Genomic DNA, 23,630 nt, shown 5'->3' with positions numbered 1-23,630 from the left:
ATATCTGCTAATTAATCAACCTTCATAAGAGTCTAACCACAGGTCATGAAATGATCTCACCAATGCAATAAGTCTGGTGTTGGATTTCTAGAGATCCTCTGTAGGATGAATGGGATGGTGATATTTATTGTTCTGTGCTGAATGAGTTTTCAGTAGACCACATGGTGTGAGCCTATCAAGGCTTGACTTTACAAATTCTTGATACGAAAGCAAGAATATAAAGCAACATTTGACCTAGTTCTCGTTATAGAATCGGAGACTATCCCTTGTCTTGTCAGTGATCCCTGAGAAGTTAATGACAGTAGCAATTAGTTGTTAAACAGCTCAAAATCCGCTTTGCTAGTGACTGAGCATGTTTTCGGTTTCATGCTGCAGCCAATCAATGCACAGTTTGCAAGGAACTAGCCAATCAATAGGAAATTGTTGGTTCTGCCCTCTTTCTAAAAGGAAAAAAGCACTTCATATGTATAATGGGGCTAGCTAGCTAGATAGGATGGCCTGTATGGAATGAGTTGGTGATAGCTGTTCATGGGGAAGAGTATCGTGATCAGGAATTAAGTACCTAGCCCATATCACAATTGATTCTCATTGGCAACCTTGCCAGCTGTCTCAGCAGAGAGGCCCAGGTCAGAATCGGTACGAAGACTGAATTACCAAGGGAAGGTCCCTGCAGAACAAGCCTGAGGCAAACTGCTATAGCAGTGTAGTTACATTCACCCTGCTATGCTGCCTGTGCTAAGGGGAGATGAGGAGGTGGGAGTGTTGCCATTGACGTCAGCTTTTCCTCCATGGCTATCAGCCAGACACCCTTCGCAGCTTACACATTCATTTTCAGAGCTGGACCCTCGCTGCATTGATTGGCACTAGCTGAGGACTTGGCATCAGGGTGTTTTAAAAGTCCACACAAAAAAGTTGGCCTCTGATTAAAGTGGAATTGAATGGTTGAAATGTCAATAGTTTACGAGCATTAAGCATCTGAATGATCATAACCTTGGGTTATAAAAATAACAAGCTTCTACTAGAGCCTTCCCGATGCATGTTCTGAGCTAGGGCACTTTGGGGGCAAAGTGACCCTTTTGACCTTCCTCATCTATGTCAAGGATATTAAGTACGTAATAGTTTGGGGTCTCTTTTGACTTTTTCATTTTTATTAATCCCTGTCTGTATATATCAGTGACATACACCAAGGATAGGCAGGTGGAAATAAAGGCAGGTGGAAAATATTACAAATACCTGGCCAAGGTCAGTGACCAAGATTATTGTTTCACAGTGTGATTTTCAAGCATCACAAATCTTTCCTCTCCATGAACTCTGACAATCTATTATAAACAATGCTAAAAATGCACCCATGCTCCCCTTCCACCTGGGCTGACCATGCGTCAATTACATTGAATTATTTTTATGCTAGTTTTTCATTCGGTGTGAAAAGTAGACCATCTAAAAATGCTAAAATGCATCTGCAAGATCGATGTCACCCAGACTCTGCTAAGGTAGGTACATTTTTATCCCCCTGAGCATGAGTTCCTAATGGATTTCTAACCAATGAAGACCTGCAATTCCATAGTAAGTCAGTAGGTGGCATGGAGAGAATGAGCTGCAAAACGTTTAGGACGGGGAATGTCTATAACAACGGGGTACAGTAGAGAAGTCTATAACCAATCTACTGAAACAAAGGTTTACAGTTAAGGAAAGCTCTGTATTGCTAATTGATTTATTTCAATACCACAGGTTTATTTCCAACAGAACTCAAGTAGAAGACGATAGATTTCTTTGGAGAGGTTAGTCTGAGAAATCCAAATACAGCTGGAATGGCACATTCGAGGCTCACCGATAATGTTTTATTAAAAGGATAATGAATGGTAGCCACTGACAGGTACCCACCTGATCCTGTAGAGAGGCCTGTGAGAGGTGTTAGCTCCCGTTTCAAATGCAGCAGCTGACAACTTACAGTAAGACACCTTGAAGCACTCCTCTTTCTGTACAGGCAGTCCCCGGGTTACATGGATCCGATTTACATCGGATCCCTACTTACAAATGGGGTGAGGCAACCCCGCACTAGCTGCTTCCCCCCAGCAGACCAGGGAGACGCGAAGCTAGCGGGCCCCCCCCAGCAGACCAGGGAGACGTGGAGCGGCTTTTCTCAGCAGACACCTCAGCTTGAGAATAAAGGACTGAGGGAAGTGAGGTGTGGGAGAATAAAACTGAGCTCTGGAGAAATGTTTGGCTAGAGTTTCCCCTACAATATGTACCAGTTCCAACTTACATACAAATTCAATTTAAGAACAAACCTACAGTCCCTATCTTGTACATAACCCGGAGACTGCCTGTATTGATTAAACCAACTGGGCTCTGATTTTCACGGATGCCAATGGGAACTGCGAGCGCTGAGTTCCTCTGAAAATCAAGCCAAAAATGTGCAAGCAGAAAAAGCATCAACTGAGCAAGAGGACACAGCAGAGGAGTGAAACAGCAAGACTAGGAACGGGGGCAGCTCAGAGACAACGGGGCTGTACCGGGCAGAGACAAGAATCCTACAGGCCAGGATATGGTGCTGGAAAGGGTGACTTTATCATTCCAGAGGGAAGACTACATTCTCCTAATTCTCAGATCCGTTCTTTTCTCTCTGGCATCTCTTCCACCTTCTCCTCAGCTCTTGTTTTAAAAAAAAGTCAGAATGTGGTCTTTGTTACTTGCTCATGAGTGACCCTGGATTTGCCGAGAGTGGGCCATCCATCCAGTTATTTTGCTTTTGGGGGTTATGACAGAGCTGCGCACCAGCTCATGGGAAGCCAGACCATGTTAAAGAGCAAAATGCAGTAACTGGCCCCATCAGTTTTTGTACCCTCACTGTCCTTCAGTGATGTCTCCTTCATTTCGGTTAGAGAGCAACTTCAAGTAAACCCCGTAAGAGATCTCGGAGCTGCTATACACACTAATCTTGTAAGCACCACTCCTTTTGCCTAGGCTATCAATGTAAAATGTTTCTACAGTGAAGTACATTTATTAAAGCCCTAATGGAATTAGAGTCCTCCCACCAAAAAGCCAGATGTTTGGTATTTTCATGTTATTAGTTAATGCAATTTAGTATTAAAGTTTTGAGCTAAAAAACAGGCTTGTTGTTTTCTTTATGGCTTCTGCTTATTTTTGCCAGCGAGATACATTTTTGCTTACATGAGGCCATTTCATTTATTACCTGAGTCAATTAAAAAAATGACTGCCCTTCCCCCCTCCAAAATTTTCAGTTTTGGAATTACTTTAATTACTGCAGGTGGGTTTATCTGGAGATCTGAACATCTGAACAGAAGGTTTCTCTTTTCACATCGGTTAACACCCAGGGAAAATAGAGACCTCACCCCTTAAACACAAACAAACCCTTGACCCCAAAAGACTTCATGTTTGTCACTGTAAAATATCTTCTCTCCATGATTTGCTCCTACCAAGTGCTTTTGTATGTAAAATGACAGGGATCTGAAGAAAGATGGCCTTGGTGAAGAGAATTATATCCTTACAGTTTCCTCAATCAGGAATATTCATTTCTTATATAGGTTTTTCCGAAGGGAACATAAGCCCTGACTTACCTAATAAGCTTTTCAACATCTACATCACATTACACTCAAAGAGAACATTGCAGGCACTATGAAAGAGCTGCACAAAGAAGGCACAGGCAAAGGCACAGTGCTGACTGTCTGACATTCATTCTTTTTTTCTTCCTCCCTTCTTCATTTTGTCTTCTGATGACTTTGACAATCATAGGGCCCACTGACCAATTCTAGCATAGTACTAGGAATGAATAGGGGTAGTTAAACAATACAGATGGAATCTCTTTAGTCCATCACCCTCAAGACCTGCCTGGTGTTGAACCAGAAAATTTGCTGGTCTACAGGAGGTCAATATTGTCTAGCAAACATTACCAACACTTCCACTGCTTACTGGGCTCTTAGAAGATATTTAGGGATGAATTAGAGCTAAACAACAGCACTGAACACTGCTGGTACGTCTAAACTACATGGCTCCGTCGACGGAGCCATGTAGATTTGTTTTTTTGGCAAAGGGAAATGAAGCCGCGATTTAAATAATCGCGGCTTCATTTAAATTTACATGGCTGCCACGCTGAGCCAACAAACAGCTGATCAGCGTGCTAGTCTGGACTCTCCCCTGTCGAAATGAAAGCCTTTTATTGACATCCCCGGTAAACCTCATCCTACGAGGTTGTCGATAAAGGGCTTTCAGGTCGGTGCGGGAGCGTCCAGACTAGCGCGCTGAGCCAGCAAACAGCTGATCAGCTGTTTGTCGGCTCAGCGCAGCAGCCATGTAAATTTAAATAAAGCCGCGATTTAAATAATCGCGGCTTCATTTCCCTTTACCTACAACCCTCATCTACATGGCTCCATCGATGGAGCCATGTAGTTTAGACACAGCCTGAGAGCCAGGACTGGTGACTGTAAACAAGCTTTATGGGACTGCGGAAACTTAGCCACACTCATGATGAGGGGATATCCAGCAAACTAAAATCATGGCAGACCACAGATGTTGCCGTACCAGAGAGTGCTGGACTAGAGAGGTTCAACCTGTACAAGATCAGGGATTCCCCCAAAACGGAAGAAGCAGTGTCGCTAACAAGAAACAGCAACACAGCACTATGATCTGGGGCAGGAAGTATAGAAAGCAGTATCTTGTGGAGCAGCATGGGGATCTAAAGTCCATTCACTGGGAGTCTCTTTGTTGATTCCCATGGCAATTGGATCATCCCCTTAAAAATAGCTAAGTGAGGCTATGTCTAGACTGCAGAGTGTTTCCGGTCATCCAGGGAACACGTCTGCTTTTTTGGAACAGCTTCCGAAAAAGCAGGCACGTTCTTTCAGAAGCCCTGTATTCCTCATAAAATGAGGAATAATGGCTCTTCTGAAAGAGGAGGTTTTTCTGACATTTGGCCTCATGTAGATGGGCCAAATGTCGGAAAAGCCTCTTCCCAAAACAAGTGGGAAAAGGTATGCAAATTGAGTATCTTTTTCTGAAAAAAGAATTGGCAGTGTAGACATAGCCAGAGGTTGTGAGGTCCCTTCCAGCTCTACATTTCTATGATTCTACTTACATTCGAACTTGGTGCTCATGTAAAACTGCTGCAGTTTACTAACAGTCTCTTTTATAATCAAATTCTTGACCTTTCCCCTTTCCTAGCAGAGTACCACTGCTGACCTTTAACTCTTAGAAGAATGGAAGAAAAAGTCCCCTTTCAATGGCGATAAGTTTCCATTTCATTTATGTGGCTTTGTGCATCTGTAAAAACAATCTAAGCATGCTTTGCAAACTGCTGCGTATTGCCCGCAGACACAACCTACAGCAGTGGTCCCCAGCCTTTAGAGGCTCCCGGGCGCCCGGGAGGTGGGGCCACTCACGCGCCGGGCGCCCGGGGGCGGAGCCGCGCATCCGGGGGCATGCCAGGGGACTGGGATGCCCTTGCACCCGGCGCCGGCGTGTGCCCTAGAGCCAGGGCTGGGGCCACCTGAGCGCCTTGTGCCATGGGCCCGGGGCCGGCGCTGCTGCCCGAGCTACTCGCCTGGGGCCGGCACCGGCGCCGTTCGAGCACCGCGCGCCCGAGCGCCCGCATGTGCCCCGGGGCTGGGGCTGCCCGAGCGCCACGCACCCAGCGCCGATGTGTGTCGCGCGCCTGGAGCCAGCGCCTCCTGTGCGCCGGGGGTGGGGCTGGCCCAGGTTGTCGGCTGGCGCACACAAATGCCCCGGCGGGCATTGTGGTTCTGCAAATTCTCAGTAGGCCAGGATATAATGGGTGCACTATCTTACTCTAAAAATATTAGCAAAGTGCATATGGACAGGCCCAATTTGTGGTCCTGCTGTGGGCCAGATCCTCACACTGTGTAGATCTGCGTAGGCCCACTGTTATCAAAGGAGCTATACCAGGTTACACAAGTTTAAGATCTGACCTTGTAACTCTCCTCCCTCCACAGGGTGTTCCAGGGAGAGAAAGGAGAATTCCTACACATCAATCTAGTCACACAGGCAACCTTCTCAGAGGCAGGAATGATCCACTAATTAGGGAATGCACCAAAGGTTCACCAATGAATATGTAATGAAACAATGCTAGAGGAAGTGACACTTTTGCTACATCTGTCTCCGTTAGTATCTGCATCCTCGCATCCTAGGATTGAAACAGAATCCTAGGGTATCTTACCAGTGGAAAACTAGGAGTCCTATTTACAAGACTGTCCAGAGCAATAAAACATAGATTAATAATCATTTTAAATAATGCCCATCACTTCTATTGAATATAGGTTCTTATGACACCCTAATCACTATAGCTATCTATCAGATGGGCATTAAGCAATGTGACTTGGGCTACATCTAGACTACAAAGAAAAGTTGGAAAAAGAGACGCATATTGCGAACCGCAATTCACGTATCTTTTCCCACTTTTCTTTTGAAAGGGGCTTTTCTGAAATTTGACTCATCTGAATAGTGCCAAAATATTGGAAAAACCTGCTCTTCTGAGCCATCCCTTCTTCTTCGTAAAATGAGGTTTACAGGGATGGTGAAAGAATGCGTCCACTTTTTCGGAAATTTTTCCGAAAAAGTGGACGCATTCCTTAGACATGGCATTGCTTTTCTGGGATACCTCTGGTACCCTGGAAAAGCGCTGCAGTCTAGACATAACCTAACATCTGTTCATTCTTTCTCTCATCCTCCACCTGCTGGGTGAGATGGGCAGGACCTCAAAGCATTTTATTCAATTAAGCCACATGATTGTCATGTGGGGGGAAGCAGCATAACTGCAGCTATCATCATCTGCAGCCTATAAAGAATCTGGCGTGTATTCCTTGTGTGTTTCTGCATTCTGCATTGAGTGTAGCCGGTGATTCCATGCAACAAGACTCTGAGAACTGCAACTTGTAGAATGACCTCCTGGAAGTCCTGCCACTTGTCCATGGAAAGTTGTTATATGCTGGGCTAGAGGGGGAGCATGCTCTGTTAGTGATCAGTGTGTTAAAGGGCAGTCACAAATTAGGCTGAGTTTGACTGTCCTGAGTATCAGGCCATTCATTAGAGTCCAGGGTGCTGTTCATTTTAAGACCTTATCCAATGCCCAATGAAGTTTTTTGATGGAAAGACTCCCATTAACTTCATTCTATGCTGGATCAAACCATTCCTCAGTGATTGTTTTGATTTGAATCTTCAGTTTCCCAGGACTGCTATTAATCCTAGGCTATGTCTGGACTGGCATGATCTTCCAGAAATGCTTTTAACGGAAAAGTTTTCCGTTAAAAGCATTTTCGGAAAAGCGCGTCTAAATTGGCAGGACGCTTTTCCACAAAAGCACTTTTTGCAGAAGTGTCCTTGTCAATCTAGACGCGCTTTTCCGCAAAAAAGCCCTGATCACCATTTTCGCGATTGGGTTTTTTTTTTGCGGAAAACAAATCTCTGCTGTCTACACTGGCCCTTTTGCGCAAGTTTTTCGGAAAAAGACTTTTGCCCGAACGGGAGCAGCATAGTATTTCCGCAAAAGCACTGACAATCTTACATGAGATTGTCAGTGCTTTTGCGGAAATTCAAGCGGCCAGTGTAGACAGCTGGCAAGTTTTTCCGCAAAAGCAGCTGATTTTGCGGAAAAACTTGCCAGTCTAGACACAGCCCCTGAATCTAATCCTGAGCACCTATGTGTCACTCACTGCCTTTGAAACGCCCACAGGAAACTCCTTGAGATCCAAGACACTTGTAGACCACGCGGGTGCAGCAAGGACTGTGGGATTTGACTTTGGAGGAATATCTCAGTAGAAGATCATGTGACAGAGGTGAGACCTGGGGAATGGAAAGAGTTCAAATGATTATATCAAAATGGACTTTGGGCACAGTGCACGTTAAATAGACTTCCTGGGGAACTCCTGAGGAGAAAGTAATTCCAGTTACAAAATAAATAAATAAATAAATAAATAAAAGAAGAGCCTTTTGAAGTTATATGCTGAGAACAGGGCCATTGACTACCAAATACTTGTTCCTGGAGGCTGGAGATCAAAGACCTTAGCTATATAAAGAAATGGCTGATCTGCCCAGCCTTCATTGGTTAAACACTGGAATAAATTGCCTACGGAGGTTGTGGAATCTCCATCACTGGAGATATTTAAGAGCAGGTTAGATAGACGTCTATCAGGGATGGTCTAGACAGTACTGGGTCCTGCCATGAGGGCAGGGGACTGGACTTGATGACCTCTCAAGGTCCCTTCCAGTCCTATTGTTCTATGATTCTATGATTGTGGTTCCTGATCTAAAGGCTTCTATGACCTTGAAATTGCAGGGAACACCCACTTGTGGGGTCTGAAGCATTGATACCTACCAGCAGAGCAAATCTCTGGGGGACAGCAAATCGAGGCAACTGCTCCTAGGCCCTGTGTTATGAGTAGCCCCATGGGCCAGCGCTATTGGCAGTTTGGTTGGGCCCAGAAGTGACAGATCAGCCCCCAAAGTGCCATATTCATTACTTCTGTCCTGAGATCCACATCCCCCTAGGGACCACTCTCCTTATCAGAGCCATATATTGGAGTTGGGGATGGTAGGGGTGCTTTTTAGCATGCATGTAGGGGTTTTGTTGTTGTTGTTAGATGCTCTGTATCTAGATGTTCTCAGTAATGCTTTTGCCTTAGGAATAAACATGCTTGCTTAGAAGGAGCTGTGCGGTAACTTGTAACTGCAGGCAATACACTGGTCATAATCCTCACAGAGGAAGCAAAGTATAGGCATTGCCCTTTTTGTTTGCTGGAGATAGTTGTGCACCCTTAAAAATGCCAACCAGAAAGGAGGGAGGTGTGAATCTTCACCCAGAAGAGGTGATTGTGGAGAGGCAGAAACTTTTAAGTGAGTGCCTTTCAGCAGGGAAATACAGGTGCAGTTTTCCTGAAACTGTGACAGACGGCTTCTCAACCGCAGCTCCCAAATCCAAAGTGTGGCTCATTTAAGAAACTGTTCGTCCAAATAGAACCTGGCCAGACATGGGGCATCAAAATCAATCATTCTCTTCACTGCTGTGCTCTGAGGAAAAGTTACTCTGAAGAAATGATTTTTTTCTTAACTTGAAGCACTTCCTGTAAACCCGAAGATATATGACTGTTTCAAAGAGTTTTAATACTTTTACCAGTAATTCTTCAGCACAGTTATGAAGAACTGTGGGTGAAGAAGTGCACGGCAATTTAGAAGATTTAATAGAAGTCGATTTTACACTTACATGCATTAACATTCACACAAGCTTGGTAAGAAAAAAGCACTATTCAGTGTTCTCCCAGATACATGACACTGTTTGCCAAAGCCTTTAGTTATAATTAGTCAGATTAAACTCTATCCATAGATAGCTTCAACTCTATTCAGAAAAGCTACCTCACTTTCTATTTTTATGAACCATGCTGACAATAAGTACTCTCACGTCTAACAGGATATATTGTCTTTGCCCATTGCCACTTATAACCTGACAGTGAAAAATGAACACTTCAGCATCCAGGGAATAATTTGTTACCTCTCCACTTCCTTCTAATTAATGAAAACATAAGGAAAGAAACAATAACTAGGTCTACTGTTCAGACAGAAAATGATTATTGCTGAGATAAAATAAAAATATTCTTTGGCACTTGATTGACTCAGCAATGACATAAGCAGCCAAGATTTTTACTGACTGTGCAATAACTTTAAATGCAAAAACTTAAAGGTTTTTTTTTTCCTGGCATTCCGTTAGCGTTTCCATAAAGTTGAGCTTAAAGAACACAGATAAGAGGTATTCTTTATAGACAAAGGGTGTTATAGAAATGGAAGGTGAAGGTAGAACCCAAAATGCCGTCTACACTGGTGTTGCACTTCTAAAGCTGACAGACCCTGGTCGTCCGCAGGAGGAACTGAACCGTCTTCCTTAAGGGCGAAAGTCATGTGCCTCTACCACATCAGCTAAAAGCTATTGGCTCTCAGCTAAGGCTGAACAGCATCCCTCACTCTCCCTTGGCCTCAGTGCCTCTGGGTTACACTCGCAAAGCTGTGCTCTCTGGGACAAAGTTCTCCCCAGCCAATAGCTCGTCACACTAACTAGAGCACATCAGTTTCATAACCAACACTACCCAAGGAAGTAATGGGGCCAGCCTGATTGTCTCAACCCAGTGGGCCAAGGACCCATGTTGCAGCTGGGCGAACTAGAGGTGACCTTTCAGCATGAGATCAAGCAAGGCACAAGCCCAAATCCTTTAGGGCTGTCACTGAACAGCTCAGCCGCTGCACTGTGCTTCTGTGGGACAGCGATTTAACCACCAGGCTTAGCACCGGTGGGTTTATTTCTCAGATAGTGCAGACTGATGCTGTAATTCTGCTTGTCACCAGCTGTCACGGAAAGGGATAGGAAGGAGCCCCTCAATGTTACTCTAGTATTTATTGGGTTGTAATTTCCATCTCACCTGCTCATCCTGGTACCTATGGTCATTTTCTTTGCAGGGATCATCTCCTTTTCGTCCCCCTTTTACTATGGGCTAGATTAAAATAAAATAGCGAACACAACACACCCCATATTTCTGCTGTCTTAAAACTCACTTAGGGTATGTCTACACAGCAAAGTTATTTTGGGATACCAGAGGTATCCCGAAATAGCTACCCTATGTCTTTTGAATGCATCCACTATTTCAAAATATAGTGGACGTGCTATTTCGCCATCCCTGTAAACCTCATTCTATGAAGAGTAAGGGATGGCTCAAAACAGTGCTTTATTTCAAAATTTGGCACTGTGTAGAGAGCGCCAAATGACAAAATAAGCTATTTTGAAAGAGACTTGAAATAAGCTACACAATTTGCGTAGTGCAAATTGCCTATCTTATTTCAAATTTTGGGTGCTGTGTAGATGCATCCCAAGGGTATGTCTAGACTGCATCCCTCTGTCGGCAGAGAGATGCAGATTGGGCAGGTCAACATTGCAAATGAGGCAGGGATTTAAATATTCCGCACATAGTTTGCATTAAAATGGCAGCTGTGTTTTGCTGACTCAGCACTTTGTTGGCAAAAAGCGGCAGTCTAGAGGGGGATCTGTCGGGAAAGAAAGCCTTTTTGACAGATTCTGTAAACCTCCTTGCAGGAGGCATAAGGGATCTGTCGAAAAAGGCTTTCTTTCGTGACAGATCCCCCTCTAGACTGCTGCTTTTTGCCAACAAAGTTCTGAGTTGGCAAAACGCAGCAGCCATTTTAATGCAAATTAGGCACGGGATATTTAAATCCCTGCCTCATTTGCAATGTCGACCTGCCTAATCTGCATCCCGCTGACGACAGAGGGATGCAGTTTAGACATACCCCAAATGTGCATCTTTCCAGTGAACTTGCTGCTGAGAGGAAATGGTGAACTAACCACTTTATCAGTCATTAGCTAAGCCAAACATCAGTAAAAGAACATTTCTGACTTAGTCCTGGATGAAATATTCTCATTTTTCAAATGTTCGTGCCTGATTATATTATTTAATTCGCCAGGCCAAGGACTGCAGTGAAAAACTGTTTCCCCACTTGGCTAGAATGTGCTGTCTGTCCTCTGCATTCCTATGGTTTATGTGCTGCTAGCTGAACTCTGGATTTGACCGAATAATGCAATACTGGCATATATTTTCCTTCTGCATCCCTGCCTCTGTCCATATCCGCCTGAAGCTTTTTGTCTTGCATTTCCATTGGAAGCTCCTTTTGTTCTGTGTTTGTACAGCCCATAGCGCCGTCAGGGCCTGGGCCATGACTTGAGTTTCCAGGTGCAATAGAAATTTATTATTAATTATTATTATTATTAATAATAATAATAATAATAATAATAATAATAATAATTTCAGAATATTTTAGTAAGTCTCTGTAGCAGATCTTCAAACAAGCATCCATAATACATAAGTGTAATAAAACTCCCTGAGTGTATCCTCTGTGGGGCTAAACCTCAGGCCACTGGAGCGAAAAGCATGAGACTTCTCTGTTTGAATTACAGGACTAAATGTGTTGGCCTGGAGCAGGGGTAGGCAATAATTTTTTATTGGGAGGCACACCAAGAATTCAGTAAGTGGTCACTCTTCCATGATATGAATGGAGGAGGTGTGGGATCTGGGATTCAGGGTGAGTGCAGATGGGAGCTTGGGGTGCAGGAGAGGATGTGGGATCCGGGAGGGAGTTTGGGTGAAGGAGGGGGTTGTAACCTGGGGCAGGGGACTGGGGTGCAGGAGGGGATGCTGGGGTTTGGATTGTGAGCTTCGGCTGGAGGATTGGGGTGCATGGTCTGGGAGGGAGTATGTGAGCAGGAGAGGGTAAAAGGGTTTGGGTTATGTGAACTGGGGGGGCAGAAGTGAATGGGAGGGGAAGAAGGTTGTGGGGAGGGAGGGGCTGGGTATGCCAGAGGCAGGTTTTGGCTGGGAGACGCTTACCAGGGCAACTCTTGGCCAGCAGCCCTACAGCTTACCTGCCTTCCATGCCCTGGCAGGCCTCTCAGAGCAGCTGCTGTGGGGCCATGTGCATCTGAGAACAACTGTGCACGCAAGGGTAGGTGGGGAGGGGTGCTTCACACGCTGCCTGTTCTTCAAACAGGCAATGCCCATTGGCTGAAAACTGGCCAATGGGAGCTGCAACATTGTGCTGGGGATGGGGGCAGCACATGAAGCCTCTTGTTGTGGTTGGAAAACTGGAAGACCATTGTATTTCAAGGTGTTAGTGAATCTTCCTAGTTCTCATGTCTGCAAACTAGAAAACAGGCTTTGGCCTGCAGTTAGCAAAGAAAATTCCCAGCTAGCTAGCTTGCTAGAAAGATAGGCCATGCCCCAGCGTGGCTGAGCTCACCGCATAGTTTAGAAAAGCTTTGGGGTAAACAAACCTGTCGGTGGGAATCTTCTCACAGAGGCAGGTGTTTGTTTTTGTTTTTTTCTCTGTGCATCGTTAGTTGCTGCTTCTAGAATTTTGAATACAGGCTATATATCGTTTAATGTTGCCAACACCCTTTGGACTTTCCAAAGGACCTGGAACTGAACAGAGGTGCCTTTCAGACCTGGACCAGGAGTCCATCCTTTGCTGAGTAGGAGTCCCCAGCAAGCCAAAGGGATGTTGTCAGCCTTCTCTTGTTTTCTTGTTATATCACCTGAAATATCTAATAAATCTTGCATTTATTGGCAGTAAGCGATCTGTGTCTTCTTGGTTATCCTCCAAACCTGAGAGCAGAGGCTGGGTGGCCCAGCCTCTGAAGTAAGACACCTCTCCCCTCTTGCCTTTCTCCCCAGGCTTGCAGCTGTTTACAGACAAACAGGGCCAGCAGTTGCCTTTCTGAGTGGCATGCCGGGGTGGGGACAGGCAGGGATCTTGCCTGAGGTTCCCTGCTCCATCCACAAGCTGACCCATGGGCTGTATTTTGCCTGGCCCTGGCTTGGAAACTGTAGTAGATCCATTAATCTCCATGTTTACCCATGAGAAGGGGACAAAGACCCAGGCTGTTGGAATGGGTTATACATTCTGGCAGGGGGAGATCAGGGGTTCACAACAACTTGGATTCTTATATGGACCATGATTCCTTCAGCCAAATCATCAGTGGTACTGAACTCTGGAGCCCTGAGTCCAAAAGAATGAGCCGCTGTTGCTTGAGCTAAAGAAATAGTACCAGTGACTTGAAGACAGTAGCAGTCGGAAAGCTCTAGACTGGGGAAGTTTAATCGACTAGACCAAAGAGCTGCACTATGTCATGGATTACCTAAGCAATAGCATATACAGCAGATACTCTGTTTCGTTCAGGTTCTTAGACCATAGCCCTGGCATCCGAGCTCCTGTTTAAGAAGCCATCTCTTCACTCTGGTAATTTCTTCACTTATTGTTTTTGTACTGGAAAGCAAGGGAGGGGGGAACATCTCTATCAATACCTGAGCTCCTAGACTCCCCAGAATCTGGTTTTAGGCCTGCCTAGGCTCCTAAGAGCAGCCAGAGGGATACATAGACTAGCCAGGTCAGGTTAAGGTATTGGATGGCCAGGTTAAGGTACACAACTCCAGCTACATAAAATCTGTAACTGGAGTTGGCTTGCCTTAAACTGAGCATGGCACCATCTTCACAGAGAGATGCTGACAGGCACAATTGCTCCCACCGCTTCCCTTATTCCTCACGACTGCCAGGAGTACCGGTATCGACTGGAGGATCCCTCAGCATTCAATTTAGCGGGTCTTAACTAGACCTGCTAAATCAAAAGCCAGAAGATCGATCTCTGGCATGATAAGTGAAGACATGGCCATGTCATCTACATGGTGATGACATTGCACTGTATGTTCCCTTGTCATTGGCTTAGGATGGATCAGGTCCTCTGATTCCTCAGCCATTTGCTCACAATGTGGGCTAGCTAGTAGAGGCTCAGTCTGGACAAGACGGAAGGTGAATCAGAATCTTGCTGGCCAATCAGAGTATTTCTCCTCAGCATCCCCTCAGCCATTAAATATAGTGTGTGGAATTGTTCGCAACTTCAGGCACTCCCCGAGTTACAAACATCCAACTTGCGAACATCCACACATGCAAGCCAAAGTGCACCGGCAGCCTCGGGAAACAGGTAAGAAGCACAAGTGCTGGCTGGAGGACTCTGGGGTGGGGGAGAGGGGGAGAGAAGGGTTTTGCAGGCAGTGGCTGGGGAGAAGCAGTGCTTTGAAGGGGAAATGGCCACTTCTCCCCAGCTGCTGGCTGCATAGCCGCACCCTGCTCCTCTAAAATCCTCTGACCCCTGCTCGCACTACTCACCACCTTCTGGTGAGTGGGGGTTGGGTGCAGCCTGTGGGGAAGGCAGCAGCCAGGGATACCCAGATGTCCCCTTCAGAACCTCCACCTACCTCCTCATGCTCCTCTAATTAAACCTGCCTTTCCTCAAGCACCGGCGTTCAAGGTTAAATAAAAACCAGTTTCTACTATTTTTCATTGCAAATATACAGTATTTCCACTACCATATGAGTTAAATAGGCTTTTGTGGGCTAGCGTGGAACCTTACTACCCTTGAGAGCATTGTTTCTTTGGACCAACCAACCAACTTACAGATGAACTTATGGAACACAACCCATGCGTCAGCTGGGGACTTCCTGTATTGCAATAAGTAAGAAATAAAGTACAATGTTGTGCCAACTTATGGTCCTATAGAGGGTCTACGAGAAGGGTTTTTCAGGCTGAACAAAACCCTAGCCCTCAGTCTCCCATGACCCAAGCTGCATAGGGCGTTATGGATCAGAGTCGAAAACTTGAATATCTCTCAAAAAAGCAAATGGATGGCATTTCAGCCTATGGAAGAAAGGAGAATGAGACTCATTCCAGTTGGGCTACTTCTGGAGCACATTATTATTGAATATAAGGGCAGATAACAAAATCTGGCAACAAGCAAGTGGGCAGCTATGGGCAGTGCTAGTCTTTTTCACTCTACTCAGTTGAAGCCCTGATGTTTGTCTTACGTCAGTAATAAATAAATGGGAAAGTGCCATTATTCATTAGTCATCGTGGCTTTCAAGGGGGGATTCATGGCTACATATGAGTGACTCATCCATAAAGGGCTGAATGCATTTCATTCCGTTAAATAAAGAGTGGGATTCTTGGGTTAGTAATTGTGAAACACAGCCACAAATAATTAGAGATGTCAGGACTGGCAATCATAAATTACTCCTTTTTAAATAACATACCGAGGGCAGCATTGCAGAGGTAACAGAAAAGTGCAACTCAGTAGAGAAGTCCAAATGAAAGAACCAACGCCAAATCCATTTCTTGAATTCCTTTTTATGCAAAAAGGGCAATACCCTACTCAGGGTTTCCAAAGGACTGACTTTAATTGGGCATGATTTCGTCTCATTAACTTCTTTAAGCAAGAGAGAGAAGGAAGAAACCCATCAGGAAATCTGTGCATTAAATTAAGAGAGACTCAGTAATTTGGAGGCAGGTTGGCGCAGGGGTGCGTGCGCTCTGTGCTGGTGGGGATACCATAAGTCTGTGATGTAGCTAGCACACCCAGGAGCAACTTTGGCTGAAAGTCAGGTAGGCCGATGGACAATCCGATACCCAGAATTCCTCACAGAGGCACAGGGTGCATACAGGCCTGGCCAAAGAGTTTGCGATGCCCAAGACAGTGGATGCCACCGTGCAGGAGGATCCCCAAGGAGTGGGGCTGGGGAAGGAACTGCCCCCACTCTTCATCCTGTTGCGGGGGGCTAGACCAGGAAGTTTCCCACCCAGCCCCACCCATCTGCAAGCCCTGGGTGAGATTTGCTCAGGCATAGGAGCCAGCCCAGCCCTGCTCACCAGAATTGGGCAGAAAGCGGCAGCGGCCGGAGGTGAGGACCAGGAGCAGCAGGTGGAGGGAGGCATTCCCCAGGCTGCAGGAGCAGACAGGAGGGAGTGTGGCTTTAAACCCAAGCCCGGGCCACCACTGGGTAGCACGGAAGTGGCCAGGGGCCAATCACCACGGCTAGTGTGGCAGCTAGCGATCCATAGCCAGGCGCCCCTCAATAGGAATCAGGCAGTTTCAGTGCCTGAGGCGTTTCTTGTGAGGCTGAATTAGCCACCTGACTCACACTAAAAAGCTGTCAATTGCATCAACGGGGCCCTGAAGCTGTGGGGCCCAAGGCAACCACCTTGCATGCCGCCTGGGTGCACAGACCACATTGGTTGCTCTGCCAGCCTGGATCCATGCCCAGCTAGCTCCATAGGCTGGTCCAGAAGCGGTGCCCTAGCTCTTCCTGCTTTCAACTTGTCCCTACCTTCCTTCAGACAAATAGCTCCTCAGATGGTGGTGGGGTCGGGTCATTCCTGGATGGGATTCTAGTTGGCGCCTATGCAGGTTGCAAGGAGTTGGGGAGTGGCTAGAAGTTGGTCTTACAGTCGTTGTGACAGACTGACGCTGTCCTGCAGTATCATGAGCAAAACTTCTGGAATTAAGATAAACTTTACTGACTACAACGAGGAGTCCTGTGGCACTTTAGGCTACATCTACACTGCACCATTAGTTTGGAAGAAGCCAGGTTGACTCTTCCCTAAGGGTATGTCTAGACTGCATCCTTCTCTCGGCAGAGGGATGCAGATTAGGTAGGTCGACATTGCAAATGAAGCAGGGATTTAAAGATCCTGTAAACTTCCTTGCAGGAAGCATAAGGGAGCTGTCGAAAAAGGCTTTCTTTCTCGACAGATCCCCCACTAGACTGCCACTTTTTGTTAACAAAGTGCTGAGTTGGCAAAACATGGCGACCATTGTTATGCAAATTAGGCACGGGATATTTAAATCCCTGCCTCATTTGCAATGTCGACCTGCCTAATCTTCATCCCTCTGGCGACAGAGGGATGCAGTCTAGACACACCCTAACACATCATGCTCATCTATGTGTCTGACATTTCTTGTTCTTTACTGTAATTTCAAGTCATCCACCTGGCACTTAAGTTAGGTCTCCCCAGTTTGTACCTGCCAGGATTGCTTCTGGAGCCTTATTTTTTAAATCTGTGTCATATTAGCTATCCACCTGGCAAATAAGTGGATTTAAGTGATAGGTTATATAACACAGGGTATGTCTACACTACAAAGTTAGTTCAACTAACGGATGTTAGTTCGAACTAACTTTCATAGGCGCTACACTAGCGCTCCGTTAGTTCGAACTAGGTAATCCTCATTTTACGAGGATTAAGCCTAGTTCGAACTAGCTAGTTCGAATTAAGGGGTGTGTAGCCCCTTAATTCGAACTAGTGGGAGGCCAGCCCTCCCTAGGTTTCCCTGGTGGCCACTCTGGCCAACACCAGGGAAACTCGTCTGCTCCCCTCCCGGCCCCGGACCCCTTAAAGGGGCACGGGCTGGCTACGGTGCCCGTGTCAGGTGCAAGCCTGCCAGCACCCAGCCAGCAGACCCTGCACCTGGCACGGATCGAGCCACCCACCCGATGCCCCCCAGCCCTCCCCCTTTTCCCGGGACCAGGCTGGCGGCTCCCGGGAGCTTGCCCGGGACCGCAAGAGGCGGGCACCCGCCTGGGCTAGTGCAGACATCGTGGACCTCATCCACGACCTCCACACTAGGCACAGGAAAGTGGCCGGCTAGGGCAGGAGAGCTGCCAGCCTGGCCACCCAGGAACAGGTGTGCATGAAAATCAAGGTGGTCCACTGAGACCCCCGACCCTGAGCCCTGAGCTTACAATGGCCGTCCTGGGTCAGACCAAAGGTCCATCTAGCCCAGTAGCCTGTCTGCGGACAGTGGCCAACCCTAGGGACCCTGGAGGGGATGGACCAAAGACAGTGACCAAGCTATTTGTCTCGTGCCATCCCTCTCCAGCCTTCCACAAACCTTGGGCAGGGACACCACTCCTACCCCCTGGCTAATAGCACTCGATGGACCCAACCTCCATGACTTGATCTCACTTCCCTTTAAACTCTGTTCTAGTTGTAGCCTTCACAGCCTCCTGCAGCAAGGAGTTCCACAGGTTGACTCTTTACTTTGTGAAGAACAACTTTCTGTTACTAGTTTGAAGCCTGCTACCCATTCCTTTCCTTTGGCGTCCTCTAGTCCTTCTTTATGGGAACTAATGAAGAACTTTTCTGTATGCACCCTCTCCACCCCACTCCTGCTTTTAGAGACCTCTATCCTGTCCCCCCTCTGTCTCCTCTTTTCTAAGCTGAGAAGTCCCAGTCTCTTTAGCCTCTCTTCATATGGGACCTGTTCCCAACCCCTGTTCATTTTAGTTGCCCTCCCCTCTCCCAGCCTCTCTCTTCCCCTCTCCCACCTCCTTTTCCCAGTCTCCCCCAGTTTTGTTCAATAAAGACAGATTCAATTTTTGAACACAATTGTCCTTTATTTTGTACAACAAGAAGAGGGGCTAGGGAAGGGTAAGTGGAAGGAGGTGAGGGAGGAATGGGGCACGAGCCCCCGATGGGGAGGACTGGGCTGGTTCTGCGGGCTTTTGGGGTGGAAGCTCTCCTGCAGCCCCCCAATTGCCCCCTCTCCCCAGATGGCAGCCTGAGGCAAGTGCAGCCGGTCTGATGGCCGAGTGCTGTGATGTGCCCAGTGTGGGTACTCCGGGGAATCCAAGCCAGGACTGGTTTTCAAGCAGGGCACCCCTGAGAACTGTCTGTCCGGGGTGGGGGTCGGGACCCTTTAAGCACAGCCCTCGGCTAGCCTGAGACAGCATCTCCACGCTCTAAGTCCTCCTCTGATGCCCTGCCGGCACTGCTTCCGGCCATCCTTAAGCCCAGTTCAGGGTCCACTTAATGTGGACATGCTAGTTCGAATTCGCAAAACGCTAATTTGAATTAGTTTTTTAGTCTGGATCCGTTAGTTCGAATTAGCTTAGTTTGAATTAACTAATTCGAACTAAGTTAGTTCGAATTAACGTTGTAGTGTAGACGTACCCACAGTTACTAGAGCTGAATTTTCCTATTTGAGTTCCTTCAGATTTCTGATGTGGATACCATCTGGTTCTGGTGATTAATTACTGTTCAGTTTATAAATTGGCTCCAAAATCTCCTCTCCTGCCACCTCAGTCTGGGACAGTTCCTCAGATTTGTCACCTGAAAGAATGGCTGAAGTGTGGGACTCTCCCTCACATCCTCAGAAGTGAACATCAGCACAGCCAAGGTGTTTAGTTTCTCTACAATGGCTTTGTGTTCCTTACGTGATCTTTTAGCACCTTGATTGTCCAATGGCCCCGCTGATTGTTTGGCAGACTTCTTTTTTTTCTGATGTACTTAAAGTGAATTTGCTCTTAGGTTGTGTGTCTTTTGCTAGTTGCTCCTCCAATTCTTTTTTGGTCTGCCTAATTATGCTTTTATACTTGACTTGCCAGAGTTTGTGTTCCTTTCTATTTTCATCACAGGTTATTCTTTGCAATGATTTCCTGTAATTACTATTGACTGTATTGAAGCTGACCATCCTTTCATTTGGCATCTTTGGTACAGTACTAACTAAAACATAAAATGAAACGTAATAAAGGGAAGCAACTAGGGGGAAATGTTTCCTCATTCAGAGTGATCCTACAGGAAAGAAAAAAGAGCATTCTCTACAAACCCATACCCCAGAGTTCCAGTAAAGAAAATGGCCAGGAGCATTGTATGTATCTTGCAGTAGCATCTACAAAAGATCAGACTTCTCTTATGCTAGGCACAGTTTAGAGACTGAGGAAGACCAGAAGCTGGGAAAAGAAAGTCTTAGCCCCATTTTACAAATGGGAAATTGAGGCACAGAGAGATTAAGTGATTTTTCACACAGGGAATGTATGGTAGAACTAGGAATTGGACACACATCCCTGAGTTCCAGTCTATTATTCTAACCACTAGCCCAGCATTACCTGCAAGGTCCAGTGCATGAAGCAATGCAGATGTGTAATTGCCTTTTATCTTGGAGATTTATTTCATAAATGCCATTTTGTGGTTAACATTCCCTTTTCTGTAATATATTTCCCAAGTAAGCACATAAACATTTTCAGCCTCTAATACGCTCTGTTCTAATGCTATACGCATGCAGTACAGGCTGAAGACTCCATGGAGAGATTTAGGTAAAAGTCTAGGATTTGTTTTACTGGTCTCCTATGTTGAGATACTGAGTCTCCTTTGTGTGAACTCAGAATATCCTTGTTAGAGGAGAGGAGCCTATCAGAACGATCCTACATTAAAAAGGACACCTCTGTTGAGATAGCAGAGCTGAATGTTACACCCCCCGCTGGGACAACGGCAACTGACACGCAGTGTCATGAATTCAATCGGCAATTTACAAAAGGGAAATAATTATTTTGAAAAACAACACAACCCCAGTCTGCTGCTGAGCCAGAGAAGTGTCCCCTCTCCTCGGCAGGGTGCTGTTTGCCACACTGGACTGAAACATGGCTGTTTGGCAGCACAGAACACCTGACTGGTGCCCATGGTGCATGGCAGCCAAAATCCTTTGCCAGCACTACTCCATGAATTGGCCCCTTGGCGCATATTGTATTGACTTTCACAACACCACCCTGGGCTGTTGGGGACCAGGGGGAAGAACTCTCACAGTTCCCAATCCTACAAGTACCCACTACATCCTCTAGTGGAAGAACAATCCGATCCCCCAGGGCAGTTTCTGCTAGTTCTGTTCTGCACTGTGGTTTGCTCTGCAAAGAGCAGTGCTCAGATCTAGTGCTTTAGCCACGTGCTCTCCTCATGTGGATGTAATTGGAGAGGGAAGGAGGGGAAGGGGAACAAGTGAAGAGTTGAAGAGTCTGGAAGCACAGTTGGGACAGGAGGGGAACCAGCAAAAGACCCTTTGCTACCGCACCTCCTCTATCTTCTGTGCCAGGCTGCCCAACACAACCAGTGACACCTACACACACCCCAGCCTCAACTCTAGAGGGGGGTGCTCAGTGGTTAGAGCAGTGGGCTTCAAAGTCAGAACTCCAGACATTTAACCCTGACACTGCATGCACATGTACTTGGTTGTGTGGGGCTAGAGCTGGATGGGTAATGTTTAAGGGACTCAGTCTCACTTGATAGCTCCCTCTGACCTTGAATGGTCACTGTGCAGTTGGCTGAGAAAACAAATGTGTGTTTTTCCTTCCACTCTGGCTCCCTGGTTTATTCCTGTACCTGGAAAATGACTTGATTTTCTAGGGTCCTGTCCTGGGCATATTAATATATTATTAATTATGATGATGATGATGATGATGATGATGATGATGCAGGAGGTAAAACCTGTATAGGGTGAGGATTCAGTATTTATTGATAGCAACTGGCAGTTTGCTTCCAGGCCTTTTTCTGACACTCAGCCCTTTCTCTAACAGCAGCCTGCAAGGGCCAGATTTCAGAAGCACCCAATAGCTGAACTCTTTGAAAACCTGGCTGCTTTTTCCGGTGCCTACCTGGGACCAAGCATGCCTCTGAAAATCTAGGTCCACATTTCTGATCCCGTTGGGTCTGACTCTAAGTCCACTGAAGTCAATGGAAAAACCATTGCTGACTTCTGCTGCCTTGGGCATATGCTCATTACATGTATCAACAAGTGCTTTGTATGGCATAGGCCAGGCAGCTGGTGCGACTGATTGGCCACATGCATAGACAGTTCACATGGCTAGCTATGCCCTTCTGTCCACTGAGCACTCGTTGATGGTGCTTAAGCCAATTTTGTACAAGTTCAAAATCATATTGTACTAGATTTTCCTTCTGTACTGCTGCTAGGCAGTAGGTCTGTTTCGGAGCGTTCCTACTCAACGCCTCAACCTCTAGTGAAAAGTAATGTGATAGAAGTCCTTCAGCAAAATAAGATTATCAGCTGTCACAATCCAGTTTGCTCTTTTAAAAGATATATGTCAGTTTACATCAAAACCATCTGTTGGATAATAGAATATATTAAAGGGACACTGTCAAGGTTTTTAGGCCACAATCTGACCTACCTTAAAATAGGTAATATTAGATGGGGGCATTTATTTGGAGTTCATAGTCTTTTTTTTTTTTAAGGATTGTTACTTGTTCAAAGAAATTTTTAAAATGACAATTTAGGTAAAACAATAGCCTTCTATTTTTGACAGGACCTACACAAATGCATTTTGTTTCTCTGTAGTCTCTTGCCATAGTTCACTAACAAACTCTGAGGCTTGTGCTATGTTGTTGACGTTTATTATGCTGATGAGCACACCAAGGTGTTTTGTGAGGAGACTCCACTGAATACTCTGTTTAAACTTTTTTTTTTTTGAGAATGGAGTCCTCTCTTCACCGAATTATCATGGGCAGAATCTGCACTCCATGAAAAATGACCTGGAGGGACCACTGCTAAAGGTAAGACGGGACTTTATTCCTTATGGCTCGTTCATGCTTCGGACTCTGCTGAGAATGTCAACAAGTTTGACTTTCCATGCCAGCAGAAGCGCTGATCCTTATGATAAAGGGAAGTGGCCAGAGACAACATTGTATAATTTGAAATTGTTATTAAAACCTGTTGCCCTCCAGAATACAGGGATAAAAAATAACTGTGCTTTCTAAGTGACATAGGACAAATCATGTGGTGAAAAATGTTTCTGAGAATGTCCTGACAAAAATATCTCTCCCCTGCACTAACTGGAAAGCAAGGGCAGGAGCAAACACAATTGTGCAGTGAGTTAGCCCGTGAGGTGAAATCTTTATTTTATGGGTGGAATTTGCACTCTACAAAATTTGTCCCTCATTTTTCTTCTTGCAAAATGAATTGGTTGGCAAACCTTGGGACTGGTACCCTCAACCCTGAGATCCAGGCCTGCATTCAGGCAGGCAGGTGTATACATTTAAGGTTGTGCCTACCATTTTATTCTGGCCAAAACTGTACCTTAAATGTGCAAAACTGAAGGCTTCAAGCTGCAATTTCAATCGAGAGCAAGATCCTGGTTGCTTTTCAAACACTAAGCCAACTCATTGGGTATGTCCAGACTGCATCCCTCTGTCGGCAGAGGGATGCAGATTAGACAGGTCGACATTGCAAATGAGGCAGGGATTTAAATATCCCGCGCCTAATTTGAATAAAAATGGCCACCACATCTTGCCGACTCAGCACTTAGTCAGCAAAAAGCGGCAGTCTAGAGGGGCATCTGTCGAGAAAGAAAGCCTTTTTCGACAGATCCCTTATGCCTCCTGCAAGGAGGTTTGCAGGATCTGTCGAAAAAGACTTTCTTTCTCGACAGATCCCCCTCTAGACTGCC

General features: G+C 46.0%; 2 long non-coding RNA genes across 3 annotated transcripts in view; one reads left to right on the top strand and one right to left on the bottom strand.

Annotated features, from left to right (window-relative positions):
• LOC142818836 (uncharacterized) overlaps positions 1–10,930 on the top strand; it is a 66,922-nt gene extending 55,992 nt beyond the window's left edge. For both annotated transcript variants that reach the window (XR_012896489.1, XR_012896488.1), the window contains exons 3-4: positions 7,703–7,805; positions 8,306–10,930. This is a non-coding gene — a long non-coding RNA (uncharacterized LOC142818836). The remainder of the gene's footprint in view (positions 1–7,702; positions 7,806–8,305) is intronic.
• Positions 1–23,630, bottom strand: part of LOC112546296 (uncharacterized) — a 174,943-nt gene that overhangs the window by 124,726 nt on the left and 26,587 nt on the right. The window lies entirely within an intron of this gene.

Source organism: Pelodiscus sinensis, chromosome 18, assembly GCF_049634645.1.
Source record: "Pelodiscus sinensis isolate JC-2024 chromosome 18, ASM4963464v1, whole genome shotgun sequence".
Taxonomy (NCBI): Eukaryota; Metazoa; Chordata; order Testudines; family Trionychidae; genus Pelodiscus; species Pelodiscus sinensis.
This window is presented reverse-complemented; position numbering and strand designations above follow the sequence as displayed.